General features: G+C 45.6%; 1 protein-coding gene across 4 annotated transcripts in view; it reads right to left on the reverse strand.

Annotated features, from left to right (window-relative positions):
* Positions 1–12,851, reverse strand: part of LOC112235634 (neuroligin-2-like) — a 223,715-nt gene extending 210,864 nt beyond the window's left edge. For 3 of the 4 annotated variants that reach the window (XR_006084129.1, XM_042327183.1, XM_042327181.1), the window contains exon 1: positions 11,829–12,851. The gene's annotated coding sequence lies outside the window, so the exon portion shown is untranslated. The remainder of the gene's footprint in view (positions 1–11,828) is intronic. The other variant, XM_042327182.1, reaches the window with a different exon arrangement.
* Between the last annotated feature and the right edge of the window lie 1,858 nt (positions 12,852–14,709).

Consider the following 14,709-nt stretch of genomic DNA (forward strand, 5'->3'; position numbering starts at 1 on the left):
TGTGGTCTAGCTCCGATGGCTGTAACCTTTAAATCACCTCCCTCCAGTACCACACACACACACACACACGCACACGCACACACACACAGATGCACACACACACAGATGCACACACACACACACACACACACACACACACACACACGCACACACGCGCACACACACACACGCACATGCACACACACACACGCACACACACATGCACACACACACACACACACGCACACACACACCCGCGCACGCACACACACACACGCACACACACACGCACACACACACGCACACACACACGCACACACACACAGACACGCACACACAGATGCACACACACACAGATGCACACACACACACAGACGCACACACACACACACACACACAGGCAGCAGCAGGACTGGATCAACACGTGTTCTTGGTTTTGATCCATTTACCAAGGCTCCACACTCCATTAGGCCAGAATGAAGGTCAGACTAAAGGAGGAAGAGAGGGGGTGAGGAGAGAGGAGGGGGTTGGAAAAGGGGAGGGTTGAGAAGGAAGAGAGGGGTTGAGGGGTGAGGAGGGGTGGTTATGGGGGATGAGGAGGGAGGAGCAGGGGGGGAGAGGTTAGATGGTGAGGGGTTGCTGGAGCTGTTTAAGGGGACAGAGGTGGCTGGGGGCGGGGACTTGACTCGATAGCCTTGCTCCATAACGATCCTTCTAATGGGGCAAATCACTGAACAGCCAGCCACCCACTGCAAGTCCCCCCCTCCTTCTCTCCTTCCACGGAGAGAAAGAATACAACAAACGGAATTACTGATACATGGAGGCCGAGGAAAGGTTGAGCTGTGGTGGAAGTCTATTGAACAGTGAGGTTGTACATGAACAGGGTTGACCCTTCCTCTCCTTCTCTCCCAGTTAGTTCTTCGGGGGGAGCCTGAGGGTCTTCCTTCAGGGCTCTGGAGCGAGGGGTCGAACCGTGGAAGAGGAGGGGGAACGAGGGATGAAGGAGGAGTGCTCTATGAGGACCTCTCCAGACTGATCAATGGGTTAACTAAGTGGAGAGGAGAAAGAAAGGAAGGATGGACAGAAAGGAGGGATGGAAGAACAAGGGCTGGGATGGAGGGATGAGGGGAGGTAGAGATATGATGGAGGGATGAGGGGAGGTAGAGATATGATTGAGGGATGCAGGAAGGAGAGGTTGAAGGATGGACGGTTGGGTTGGAGGTAGTGATGGGTGAAAAAAATCTATATTTACATATCGGATGATTTCTTTTAATGATATATCGTATCATTTTGAAAATATATTATTTTTGCGCTATACGGCTGTACCTGCACAAAAACTCCAGTATCTTTCCTTCATACTTGTCACGCTGGTATAAAGGATCTGGAGACAGGCGCAGGAATACGTAATAGGGGTTTTTATTTCCCAAATTACACCGTGTAAAGGAACGGGGACAAAGACCAAACCAACACGTCTACAACACACAGGGTAGAAACTCAAACAAAAGAGCGAGGGTAAACCTCGTTGAACGACACGGGACGACAGCCGTAATACACAATATATAAAGCGTGCAGCGCAACAGCTGCACCAACGCATAGGTACTCGCACCAACGCATAGGTACTCGCACCAACGCATAGGTACTCGCACCAACGCATAGGTACTCGCACCAACGCATAGGTACTCGCACCACCAACGGACATGGGAACAATAATCGACCGGACAATGGTGAACAAAGAGCACACTTCTACAATTACTAATCAAAAGGAATAGGGACCAGGTGTGCGTAATGACAGTTCCGGAAGGATCCGTGACAACACTGTAGCTTGTTCTCCATCGTCTTTTAAAATAGGGAGCCAATTTGTTTTCAGCCCTTTTATTTCCATGACTGATCAGAACTATTTTCCTCCTGGCTCTCTCTTGTCCCTCTGCAGCAGACATATGGTGAACAATATGTTTGGAACATCGAATCGCAAATAAAATCACAGTATCGAATCGCAATACATATCGCATCGGCATCTACAGTAAGTATCGTGATAATATCGTGTCGTGAAGCACCCGGCAATTCCCAGTGCTAGTTGGTGGATTAGGGACAAAGGATGGAGTATTAGGGGCAGAGGGGTAGATGCTGAAGGGTAGTGGTGACGGTGGTAAGAAGGACCAGAGAAGACAATGGAAACCAGTAGAAAGAAATCTGAGGTGTCATGTTTGAGAATTCAATGGTTATAGTTACCATTACAGGTGCACTACTGGCCAGTCAAATATGGCAAACGTAACAGCAGGGAAAAGTCTGTCAATTATCTATTACGATTTTCTTTCATGTTCCATGATTATGAAGTACATTTTACAGTATCGATAAGTGTAAATGTTCACAGGGGTTTGATCCTGAGGCTACACATGGAGATCGAGCACAAGAAATCAAAGACCATTTGAAAATCCCAACACACACACACACACACACAAGTTTTCGGCTCCTGGAATGAGAAATACGTTTTCCGGTTAAGGGATCGAGCTCATCCTCTGAAATGTGTTTAGTCTCCCTCTCTGTTTTTCAGGGATGGAGGGATGGAGGAAAAGAGGAAGGGGATGAAATCCTGCTGACTTGCACCTTCTCTTTCCCCTCTCCCTATTTCCCCCCCTTATTTCTAACTCCCCAGAGTTTTAACCAGAAATAGCGAGAAATCGTTTCATCTCGGCGCCAGGGGGACAAAGCCGCTTTCCCAGGTAGCCAGGCAGGTCTTTGCTCGTTCTCTGCAGCTTTTGAACTCTTTCCATGGGAGTTACTGCTGAGTTGGGCAGTGTCCTATTCAGGGTCCTACTCATTAAGCACCAAACGGAAGAAACCTTGACTAAAACTGGGGAGGGAAACTGAATTTAAGAAGCCAATGAGAAGCGCTCGTTTCCGTTTACCACGGCGAAACCGTTTGCTACATGGTGCCCAAATGAATACAGCCTAGTAGTGCCGTACTGAGACCTGGGAGAGGGGAGGAAAGAGACGGAGGAGGGAGAACACGAGTCGGCAAACCACTAGGAGATAGCAGATAGACCAGGGAAAGCAATCTCACTGCTCATTAGTGACTAGCGTTAGCGTGTGATCTGGGGCTAGATCCCTAAACGCTGTTCATTAGGGGGATGACACCAGCGAGCCCCTCTACCTCTCACTCTCTCTCTCCACTGGTGCGTTCCACACACACACACACACACGCACACACGCACACGCACACACACACACACACACGCACACACACACACACACACACACACACACACACACACACACACACACACACACACACACACACACACACACACATCACTGAGGGTTGGATTCAGCCTTGAGAGAGTGCAAAGAGCTACCGATCGATCAATCATCACCTGCTGTATTGTTCATCCGCATGAACGGTCGGCACTAAGCAGAACCCTACAAGTCTGGAATTCAAAGTGATATGCTCCGTTTCTGAAGTGAAAACATGGTGTAACAAAGCATATCACTTTGGGTTTCAGGCTAGAACCTAACAGCATGTAAAGAAATCCCCCAAAAAATGTTTTAAGTCCATCAGGATAAATGGAAGGGGAAAGGCATGTCGCAAGGTGTTTGAAGCGGTGCGCACACACACACACACACACACACACACACACACACACACACACACACACACACACACACACTCCCAGCACCCTTCAGTGTTGTTCATCCCAAGGGGCTGCTGATTGTGACAATAACAGAGATGATCATCATCGTGATGGCGTCGCTCGCTGCACGAAGCGGAAGCGAAAGTGTGACACTCCCAGATCCACCGCTCGTTCATCACTGTCACGCTACCGGCTCTCTCCCTAACAAGCTTCTATCCCAACGCTCCCAACCGCTGTCGGCTCCCTAGCGTAGAACTGACTGTCTGGGAGGAGAGGGTGTGAGTGTACTGTATGTGAGAGAGTGTACTGTGTGTGTGTGTGTGTGTGTGTGTGTGTGTGTGTGTACTGTGTGTGTGTGTGTGTGTGTGTGTGTGTGTGTTGTTGTGTGTGTGTTGGTGTGTGTGTTGGTGTGTGAGTGTGTGTGTGTGAGTGTGTGTGTTTGGCTAGCTTATCCAAAATACTCTATTCGTTAGCATCCATACATGGACTGTCCATCAAGGGACAGCTAGTGGCAGTGAGGTGGAAACGACTCATCTAGTTACAGAAGCTAACAGAAGCTAGCAGAGCGACTTTCTCTCAGGGGAGTGGACCTGGTCCCCATGTATTGTCAGGTGGCCCCATTAGTCTTGCTGCCTGCCTGTGTGCATCTGAGGTAACAACTCTGCCAATGCCTCAAACCCAACCACTAAGACCTCAGCCACTTATGTCAATGGACGGACATCAAATGCCTCACATCCTCCCTATAGTAGGAGAAAGTTACCATGCCAGTGGCTCATTATACTAGATTGTCTGAAACTCAGAATGAGACCGGCTCCAGTGTGTGTGTGTGTATATGTGTGTGTGTGTGCCTGCACCCGTGTGAGTCTGAAAGTAACAACCCACATCATTATACAGAACAGTGATAATCCGCACCACACTATACTCTCTCTCTTTCTCCCTCTGTCCGCTTCTCCTCTCCTCTTCCCAGCATTACGATTCAGCCACCACTCTTAAGGTTGTTACCGTCGCAGTGTGTGTGTGCGTGTGTGTGTGTGTGTGTGTGTGTGTGTGTGTGTGTGTGTGTGTGTGTGTGCGCGCAGTGGTGCTACTCCCAGTCCATATTGATGGGTCTACAGATGTAGGATCTTAATTTGATTACCCTGTTGCAGGAGAACCTTCTTGCAATGCAGGAAATGTCACACTTGTAGTGTATTTGAGGTTTAAAAAGGCTTCTGAAGTTTGTCATTTCCATTTTGAATGAATCATAATTCACATAATAATTCACATTTCCTGTTGCTTCAGGATTATTTTCATGCCGTAGCAAACCGTCTCAAATGAATACATCTGTATGTGTGTTTGTCCGTTTGCAACAGTGGAAGAGCAGAGGATGCTATAGTAGTGAGCATAATGGAAGTCATACATTGACATTGTACTATATCGCTATGGTCCTACATTTATCCCGATAGCGTTATGTTATGTTAGGGTGTTTTCATACTTTGTCCCTTAAGACCATTTTTGTGAACTGGTTTGTAAAAACAATTGTTCAACTCAGACTCTTCAAAAGAGACTCCGAAGCGAATCGAACTAAAACCACCTTGAGAGGTGCTCTGAGTTTGGTTTGCTTGAATTCCGCAGTCCGGCCCCCTTTTTTTAGGGCAATGTGAAAACAAAGCTACCCAGGTTGGCTTGTAGTTATTCCCGCGCCACACACTCGACTACTGCAACACCGTTTCCCCTGCCATAACCCCTTACATTGGTGCCACAAACGAGAGAAGATGATGACGTGTAGGTTCACAGAAAAAAAAATGGCTGTTTTTGGAAATTGATTCGCAATTGTCAAGGATGGAGTTGTTTGTTCAGATTATTTGCAATATGTGCATAGGATAAGAAAGCTTCATCAACTGTTCATTTGATTGTGGGCTTTGAATAGTGCTAGTAGACAACAACATATTTAGGGCCCTATAAAATATGTTTTATTTTTGCTTGATTCTGTTGAGTTTATTCCCCAAATTCCGTTTTCTACGTTTTGTTTTCCAAGGTTTCAGTTTTAAAATTGTCTTTCAGGTTTTCAATCTCAAAATCAAAATCAAAAACAACTCAAATTGGATGTTCTAAGTACAGAAACATGCTTAAACCACATCAGGAGGCCTCTTCAGGTCTGGGAATAATCACATTTAAAAATATATTTTGGATGTAAACTCAGCAAAAAAAGAGACTTTCAAAGATAATTCGTAAAAATCCAAATAACTTTACAGATCTTCATTGTAAAGGGTTTAAACACTGTTTCCCATGCTTGTTAAATGAACCATAAACAATTAATGAACATGCATCTGTGGAATAGTCGTTAAGACATTAACAGCTTACAGGCGCTAGGCAATTAAGGTCACAGTTACGAAAACTTAGAACACTAAAGAGGCCTTTCTACGGACTCTGGAAAACACTAAAAGAAAGATGCCCAGAGTCCCTGCTCATCTGCATGAACGTGCCTTAGTCATGCTGCAAGGCGGCATGAGGACTGCAGATGTGGCCAAGGCAATAAATTGCAATGTCCGTACTGTGAGACGCCTAAGACAGAGCTACAGGGAGACAGGACGGACAGCTGATCATCCTCGCAGTGGCAGACCACGTATAACAACACCTGCACAGTATCGGTACATCCGAACATCACACCTACGGGACAGGTACAGGATGGCAACAACAACTGCCTGAGTTACACCAGGAATGCACAAACCCTCCATCAGTGCTCAGACTGTCCACAATAGGCTGAGAGAGGCTGGACTGAGGGCTTGTAGACCTGTTGTAAGGCAGGTCCTCACCAGACATCACCAGCAACAACATCGCCTATGGGCACAAACGCACGGTCGCTGGACCAGACAGGACTGGCAAAAAGTGCTCTTCACTGACGAGTCGCGGTTTTGTCTCATCAGGGGTGATGGTCAGATTCGCGATTATTGTCGAATGAATGAGCGTTACACCGAGGCCTGTACTCTGGAGCAGGATCGATTTGGAGGTGGAGGGTCCGTCATGGTCTGTGGCAGTGTGTCACAGCATCATCGGACTGAGCTTGTTGTCATTGCAGGCAATCTCAACGCTGTGCATTACAGGGAAGACATCCTCCTCCAATAAGGTAGCCTTCCTGCAGGCTCATCCTGACATGACCCTCCAGCATGACAATGCCACCAGCCATACTGCTCGTTCTGTGCTTGATTTCCTGCAAGACAGGAATGTCAGTGTTCTGCCATGGCCAGCGAAGAGCCCAGATCTCAATCCCATTGAGCACGTCTGGGACCTGTTGGATTGGAGGGTGAGAGCTAGGGCCGGGGCAATTCCCTCCAGAAATATCAGGGAACTTGCAGGTGACTTGGTGGAAGAGTGGGGTAACATCTCACAGCAAGAACTGGCAAATCTGGTGCAGTCCATGAGGAGGAGATGCACTGCAGTACTTAATGCAGCTGGTGGCCACACCAGATACTGACTGTTACTTTTGATTTTGACCCCCCCTTTGTTCAGGGACACATTATTTCATTTCTGCTAGTCACGTCTTTGGAACTTGTTCAGTTTATGTCTCAGTTGAATCTTGTTATGTTCATACAAATATTTACACATGTTAAGTTTGCTGAAAATAAACACAGTTGAGAGGACATTATTTTTTTTGTTGCTGAGTTAAGTCACCCTTTAATGCAATGAGCACCAGGCAGAGACCGTTTTTTGGTTAGTAGTATTTCAGTAGCACCCATGTGAATGCAGGGTTTGCAAAACAAATGGCCACTGGATTGATGCACATAATCATGATATCCTTCTGCCAGGTAGGCATAGGCTACTTTGTAGTTAACTTTTAATCAATACGTTTTTTGGGAAAGCCTATAAATGTTTTTTTTATACCAGCAGATGGCGATCATTAGCATTATCGGTAATGGCTACACAAAGTGAAAACGAGACATTGGTGCACATCACACACAGACAGGAGCATTCCTGTGCCTTTTCAGAAAGAAATATGAATCACTAATGCATTTTGTTCATGTCTTATTAGTCACTTGGGCAAATTAATGAATGTTCTAATAAATTCAATAGATTTAGTTTATTTCCTACTAAGCTCAACAAATTTTGGAATATTGTTGAATTCCGTGTTAATGTCTGGATTCCATGATTCCATCCACGTTTTCCATAATGCGGATTTTATAGGGCCCTACATATTTGGTGAGAATCACGACATAGGGTACATAATCGATTTTAGCTCTTAAAGATCCAGTAGCCTACATTATGAAAATATAATTTAATCCACACTCGTGTCATTGGGATTTATATGTGTTGAGTTAAATCCATTTTGACATGGTTCCAAAATAGGAGCAGAGGACATTAGGCCACATACCCTACTACTGTAAACCAGGTAGAAATGAATCATAAAAACACACACACACACACACACACACACACACACACACACACACACACACACACACACACACACACACACACACACACACACACACACAGAATGATTTATCATCCATAGGGATAAGCTCCATACTGTGTCAATGCAATCGGGACGACCTCTCGATTGGCCGATAATAAGGAAATATTGGCCAACAACTCAGGAACTAGGCTACATGTCTGTCTATAATCCTTTTGGGATGTCTGAAATTATGTTGTTTGGATTCAGAAGATTCCCAGTCTCACATTGAAATCCACCCGCACACACAGCGAAATCAAAATGCCTAGCTTCTTCTGATGTTTGGATTTATGTCTATTGTCAAAGGGATTTAGGGAGAAACCAAAGACCCCCCCACCACAGCACCAATATCAAACTCTCTCCGAGCAAGATCTGGCTAGCCTAGCAAGGGGTCTGTCTGTCCGGGACGCCGTGTCTCTCTGTCTGTCTCTGATCGGGGGAGAGTGAAAGCAAGTGGTCTGGTCTTAGGCGGTGGTCTGGGTACCGCCGGTGATCTGGCTGTCAGTAGCGCTAGCCTTATTATACAGTGAGTTGTGTTTTTTGTGAACACCTTTGAGTGGTGTGTGTGTGTGTGTGTGTGTGTGTGTGTGTGTGTGTGTGTGTGTGTGTGTGTGTGTGTGTGTGTGTGTGTGTGTGTGTGTGTGTGTGTGTGTGTGTGTGTGTGTGTGTGTGTGAACACCAACCTTGATCTCACCTTAATGAGAGCCCCGGGACAGATGACGCGCCATGTTTTGGTGGAGACGAGCGGAAGGTCTGACAAGCAACAGAACGGACGGACTGAACACTGGATGCAGATTGACTGCAGAAAATAACATGTGCGTCAATCGAACCCTATGGGCCCTGGTCAAAAGTAGTGCACTACTTAGGGAGTAGTGTGCTACTTGGGACTCAGCCTCGGTCCGAACCGCCACGGACATGAAGAGAAACAAACCACATACTGATAGACAAGGTCTTCTACAGGGGAAAACTAGCTGGGAGACATGGACACAGTCACATCAGGCTTAGAGCTCTACATGAACTCTTGGGGGTGCCGTTGGACCATGTTGAGGAATTTGTAACATTGAGTTGCAACGAGTGTGCTCATATACTGTATGTGTAGCACTAGTGGGGTGCCCCAATTTCCTATTGGAGGTGCCCACTAAATGCTCTCCCACACCTGTAATTCAAATCCTTGTCCTGCATACACAACCAACTGTCAAACCACGGAAACACACCTGTTGGTTGAGTAGAAACTGGCCAGTCTAGCCAACAGTCTGAGTCAGCCTCCTGCCATCCGTCCATGGTACAGTAGCAGACTCTTCACACTCTCAGGACACTGTACATAATCAATTTAATCAAGGTATGAAATTACTGTTATTTTCAAATACAATCTCCTTTTGGGCTCAATTTGTGGCCAATTTGAAGTGTACAAATTATTACAATCATGTTCCGGCCCCCTGACCATCCACTCCGACAAAAATTGGCCCGTGGCTGAATCTAGTTACCTACCCCTGGTCTACCGCTTGGAATATCCCATATTCCCAATACCTATATGAGAAACATGAAATCAGTAGATCAATTTGCATCACATAACACATACAAGTAAGCAAGCATATAACACATGGCCAATTAAGGAAAACAAACTAGTCTAAGATTGACATCAATACATGATAGAGCCCTACACACTCGAGGCTACATCTACTATCAAATGCACAATTAAAACGGAATTGGCGACACACCGTGAATCTGTGAGTGATCACAAGCAATGTGAATATCAAAACCAAGCTGCACCGAGACAGAAAGAGTGGCGGCTCAGAAAGCAGAGGGTGGCTCAACTTTCTACCGTCACAACGTCCTCTCCGTCTGTTTAATTGTTAGGGACCCACGCCATGAGCTATCAATCTAGCATACTTCTTTGAAAATCTCAGCCCCATCTGCCTCTGTCTGAATGGACCGCCCTCAGTCTCCGTCTTGCCTTGGCTTGTGTCTGTGTTCGGAGTCTGAGAGCTCGTACGTCCACACGCACACGCACAGGCATACAGACACACACGCACACGCACAGAAACATTGAAAACATATACACACACACACTCATAAGAGACACAGAAACACACAGACACAGAGACACCTGCAAGGCAAAAACAGCTAAAACATGCACATGCACAGACATACTGTACAGACATACTGTACAGACACACACACAAACACAAACACACACACACACACGTAAGAGACACAGAAACACACACACAGAGACACCTGCAAGGCAAAAACAGCTAAAACACACACACACACACACACACCCCACAGCATGGCGAGTAAGTATGTATGGATCTCCTTGACAAGGCCACCTGTCTCCTATGTTTATTGGGCCCATTGTAAATTAATTAAAGTACATGAAGCTACTGTTGCCATATAAATAAACAAGACGTGTTGCTGCAGAACACTGCTCTTCACACACACACAAACACACACAGATATACACATGCAAACACACGCAAGAGGGCACACACACACAAGTGCATACCCATAGCCACATCAACCTGCACACACTCACACTCTCCCACATATTTCAAAGGTCATCCAACTCCTCCTTCCAGCTCCCTCCCAGTAGAGAGATATAAAACTCTCTGTGACATCATCTATTCAGCACAAGGACAGAGTCACACAACACATTTCCCGGATCCATTAAATGGTCTCCCACCTGGTACACAGAGCTATCCATAATATTTGCTATATAGGGCAACCACAGAGCTCTGAGCAGCCAGCGCGTGTATGTGTGTGAGAGATGTATGTGTGTGTGTGTGTGTGTGTGTGTGTGTGTGTGTGTGTGTGTGTGTGTGTGCCCAGCCTCTCAGGCTGATAAGAACAGGGGTCTTCTTGTCTCTGTTGAATTCTACCATCAACTGGAGCTTGGAATGCCCTCCATACCAGCCCCGCATATAAATGTGGCCCATTCTTTGCAGTCAGTGTGTGTGAGAGACATATGTTCTCACAGGCATGGCGTTTCCTGTCGGGGGCTAGCTCTCTGCCCTGCGACAAGACACATAAGATGCTCAGATAGATAGGTTTCATTGGAAACTCTCTTTAGAGGGGGGTGAGGAGGGGGCGTGCAAATTGTGGATCCTATCTTTGACCCATTTCTCCCATAAACCATGCAAGTACAACATTAAAACATTGCCACAAAGTCATTCATTAGAACATCTGAGGAATAGGCTTGTTAAAAGCTAATAGACTTGTTAAAAGGTCATCTGTTAATATTTACAAAACATTCTAAAGAGAAACTAAGTGGTGGTTGATAGGCTTCAGTTTAAAGGCTATGGGGTGGTTTGATATTAATCTACTTTAGGCTATTCTCCACTGCCACCACAAGCTGGCAACATCTACATTGCTGGCTATGGCTATGTGGAGCAACACCAAAGAAGAAGTGTTTGAAGTCGGTCCTCATTAAAAACAGAGGATATATTCCCTGCCCGCACCATTATTGGGAAAAGGGGGCTCAAAACCTTTTGAACAGGTTGCTTGTTGGAGATGTATCACAATGGTTATGACACAGCACGCAATCATTAACAACAGGTTCCAAGGCGAAGCTTCAAACGACAAGAGAACTATTCGTGGAATTTGACAGGCATTCTATGCTATTTGTGACCCAAAATAAAGGGACTGGCAAAGTAACATGTTGTTAGGCTATATATTGTAGCTTAATTATAGAAAACGAATGACTCGTTGTTTTCAAATGTTTTCTATGAAATAGGCTAATGCAAAGAATTCCTACATTCTCGACGACGGAGGGTGATACAGTATGCGCTTACCTGTTATGTGTTCCAAGGGGATCGCAGGATTCCAAGGGTTTTTCAAAAGGAATCCTTTGATTTTGCCCTCGTCTTTGACTTCTACACCGTTGTCACACCATTCCTTTAGAACGGGAAATATTGAAGCATAGTCCGTTGGAGAAGCTTAGACTTTGAAAACCTTCCCCGGTTTCTGTTTACCGACAACACCAGCTCAATCTGACCGACCTGCAGGTTGATCGGACTACCACATTCTGATAAGGGACCGGGAGACAATGACGGAGGGAAATGAATAGGCTACCAAAAAATAAAGCCTAATGCTGCGTATGGCGCATTACACATGCACTAGATAAAGGCATTAAAGCGGGTTCTGGAATGATTCTTCCACCAAGGTAGACTACAAAGAATTGGCTCCCCCGCCTCCTCCGCATAGCAATAATAATAAATAGCCTACATGAATTGTTCGTTTGATCAGTTTCTCTGACGCGTCACTCTACATATCTTTATATCTCGTTCTTTGTTGACAACGAAACGATATAGACTAATTCCTCATCTACATAAATTGTCAACAGTGATTTTAAATGCGGGTGAATTTTCTACAAAAAATGCATCCCCGCTTGCCCTTCGCCGGTGGAGAGGACAGCACCAACGACAGTTTGAATACCTTGGACGATTTGGTGGTGCTTGCCTGCTTCGTCGCTGGGTAACAGCGTTCCACGGTTTCCGTGATTCTCCTCCGACTGGTATAGACTTAAAATATGCTGCGCTTGTGCGATTGCCCCTTTCGCTCGCTCACGCTCCCTCCTCTCTCCCGGCGGGGCGCGTGCACATTGTCCTAGCAAGATGTGTCGCTGTGACAACGCTCAAGCATCCCTACACTGTCTCTTCAGAATGTTGCTTCTTTAAAAAAAATGTCTTATCTTTCTCGCATCAAGTGCTTTGTCATCTTTGAAGGGCATCACTGGTGTCAAACGGACGAAAATCCACTATTCCAAAATGAGTGGCCAACACTAGGCTACCTTTTTCCCCCTCTGTAAACTCCGTCAGGCTACAGAACTAGTCCGTCTACTCTCTGCTCGCATTAGAGTAGGCTGGGGAGATCATGCATCAGGCTGACGTCAGAGGATGTTAAAGCGATACAAACCCATTGTATAGCCCTCTCTCCCTTCTTCAAATGAGTAGAATAATCTCCATGGGACCCATCCTGTCCTATCACCGGCTTTATATCGGTCTGTCTGACTATCCATGTTTCTCTTCGAATCGTTTTTTTTCTGTGGGAGAAACCTCACAATTGCACAGCGACTGGATCTGCTGTAGCCCCATACAGTCACATCACTGTTGATGATGCTTTTGCACCTGTTCTATTGGATCTAGTGCAACAGAAGCACATGCCCCTTAATCTAGTAACACAGGCCAACATCTGGCATAACTAGGCTCCATAATGATTCCCATGGCAAGGGGCTCGAGCTACACCCTGCCAAATATTACTTGAGAGAGATCGCCTTAATGTCCGCCAGGTTCACCCGTCTCTATCTTTACATTCTACATTGTGATAGTTTATTTAGTTGCAATGGGTTCTATCATTCTATTTTCATGCTGATTTCAAATTGTCAGACTGTGTAAATGGTCATACATGCTTATGACAAGTAATAAAGCACTATAGGCTAAGTGTTACCATAAACACTGAACAAAAATATAAATGCAACATGTAAAGCGTTGGTCCCATGTTTCATGAGCTGAAATAAAAGATCCCAGAAATGTTACATATGCACAAAAAACTTCTCTCTCAAATTTGGTGCACAAATTGGTTTACATCCCTGTTAGTAAGCATTTCTCCTTTGCCAAGATAATCCATCCACTTGACAGTTGTGACATATCAATAAGCTGATTAAACAACATGATTATTACAAAGGTGCACCTTGTGCTGGGGACAAAAAAAGGCCATTCTAAAATGTGCAGTTTTGTCACACTACACAATACCACAGATGTCTCAAGTTGAGGGAGCGTGCAATTTGCATGATGACTGCTGGAATGTTTACCTGAGAACGCTGTAGAAGTGTGCTCTTCACAGATGAATCCCGGTTTCAACTGTACTGGGCAGATGGCAGACAGTGTGTATGGCGTCCTGTGGGCAAGTGGTTTGCTGATGTCAACGTTGTGAACAGAGTGCCCCATGGTGGCAGTGGGATTATGGTACGGGCAGGCATAAGCTACAGACAACGAACACAATTTAATTTTGTCGATGGCAATTTGAATGCACAGAGATACCATGACAAGATCCTGAGGCCCATTGTCGTGCCGTTCATCCACCGCCATCACCTCATGTTTCAGCATGATAATGCATGGTCCCATGTTGCAATGATCTGTACACAATTCCTGGAAGCTGAAAATGTCCCAGTTCTTCCATGGGCTGCATACTGTGCATGTGTGGGATGCTCTGGATCGACATGTACGACAGCGTGTTCCAGTTCCACCAATATCCAGCAACTTCACACAGCCATTGAAGAGGAGTGGGGCAACATTCCACAGGCCACAATCAACAGCCTGATCAACTTTACGCGAAGGAGATGTGTCGTGCTGCATGAGGCAAATGGTGGTCACACTAGACATTAACTAGTTTTCTGATCCAACCCCCTACCCTTTTTTAAGGTATCTGTGACCAACAAATGCATATCTGTATTCCCGGTCATGTGAAATCCATAGATTAGGGCCTAATTTATTTATTTTAATTGACTGATTTCCTTACATGAAAATTTTTGAAAATGTTTATATTTTTGTTCAGTGTATATTTTATACAACAAGAGAGAGCTACACCTTTATCTCCTCAAAGCGTCCCTCTTTGGCTTCACCTTGAGTCGACTGGTATTGGTGGATGTGCTGTACTCTCGCCTGCTCGCCTCCC

Source organism: Oncorhynchus tshawytscha, linkage group LG09, assembly GCF_018296145.1.
Source record: "Oncorhynchus tshawytscha isolate Ot180627B linkage group LG09, Otsh_v2.0, whole genome shotgun sequence".
Taxonomy (NCBI): domain Eukaryota; kingdom Metazoa; phylum Chordata; class Actinopteri; order Salmoniformes; family Salmonidae; genus Oncorhynchus; species Oncorhynchus tshawytscha.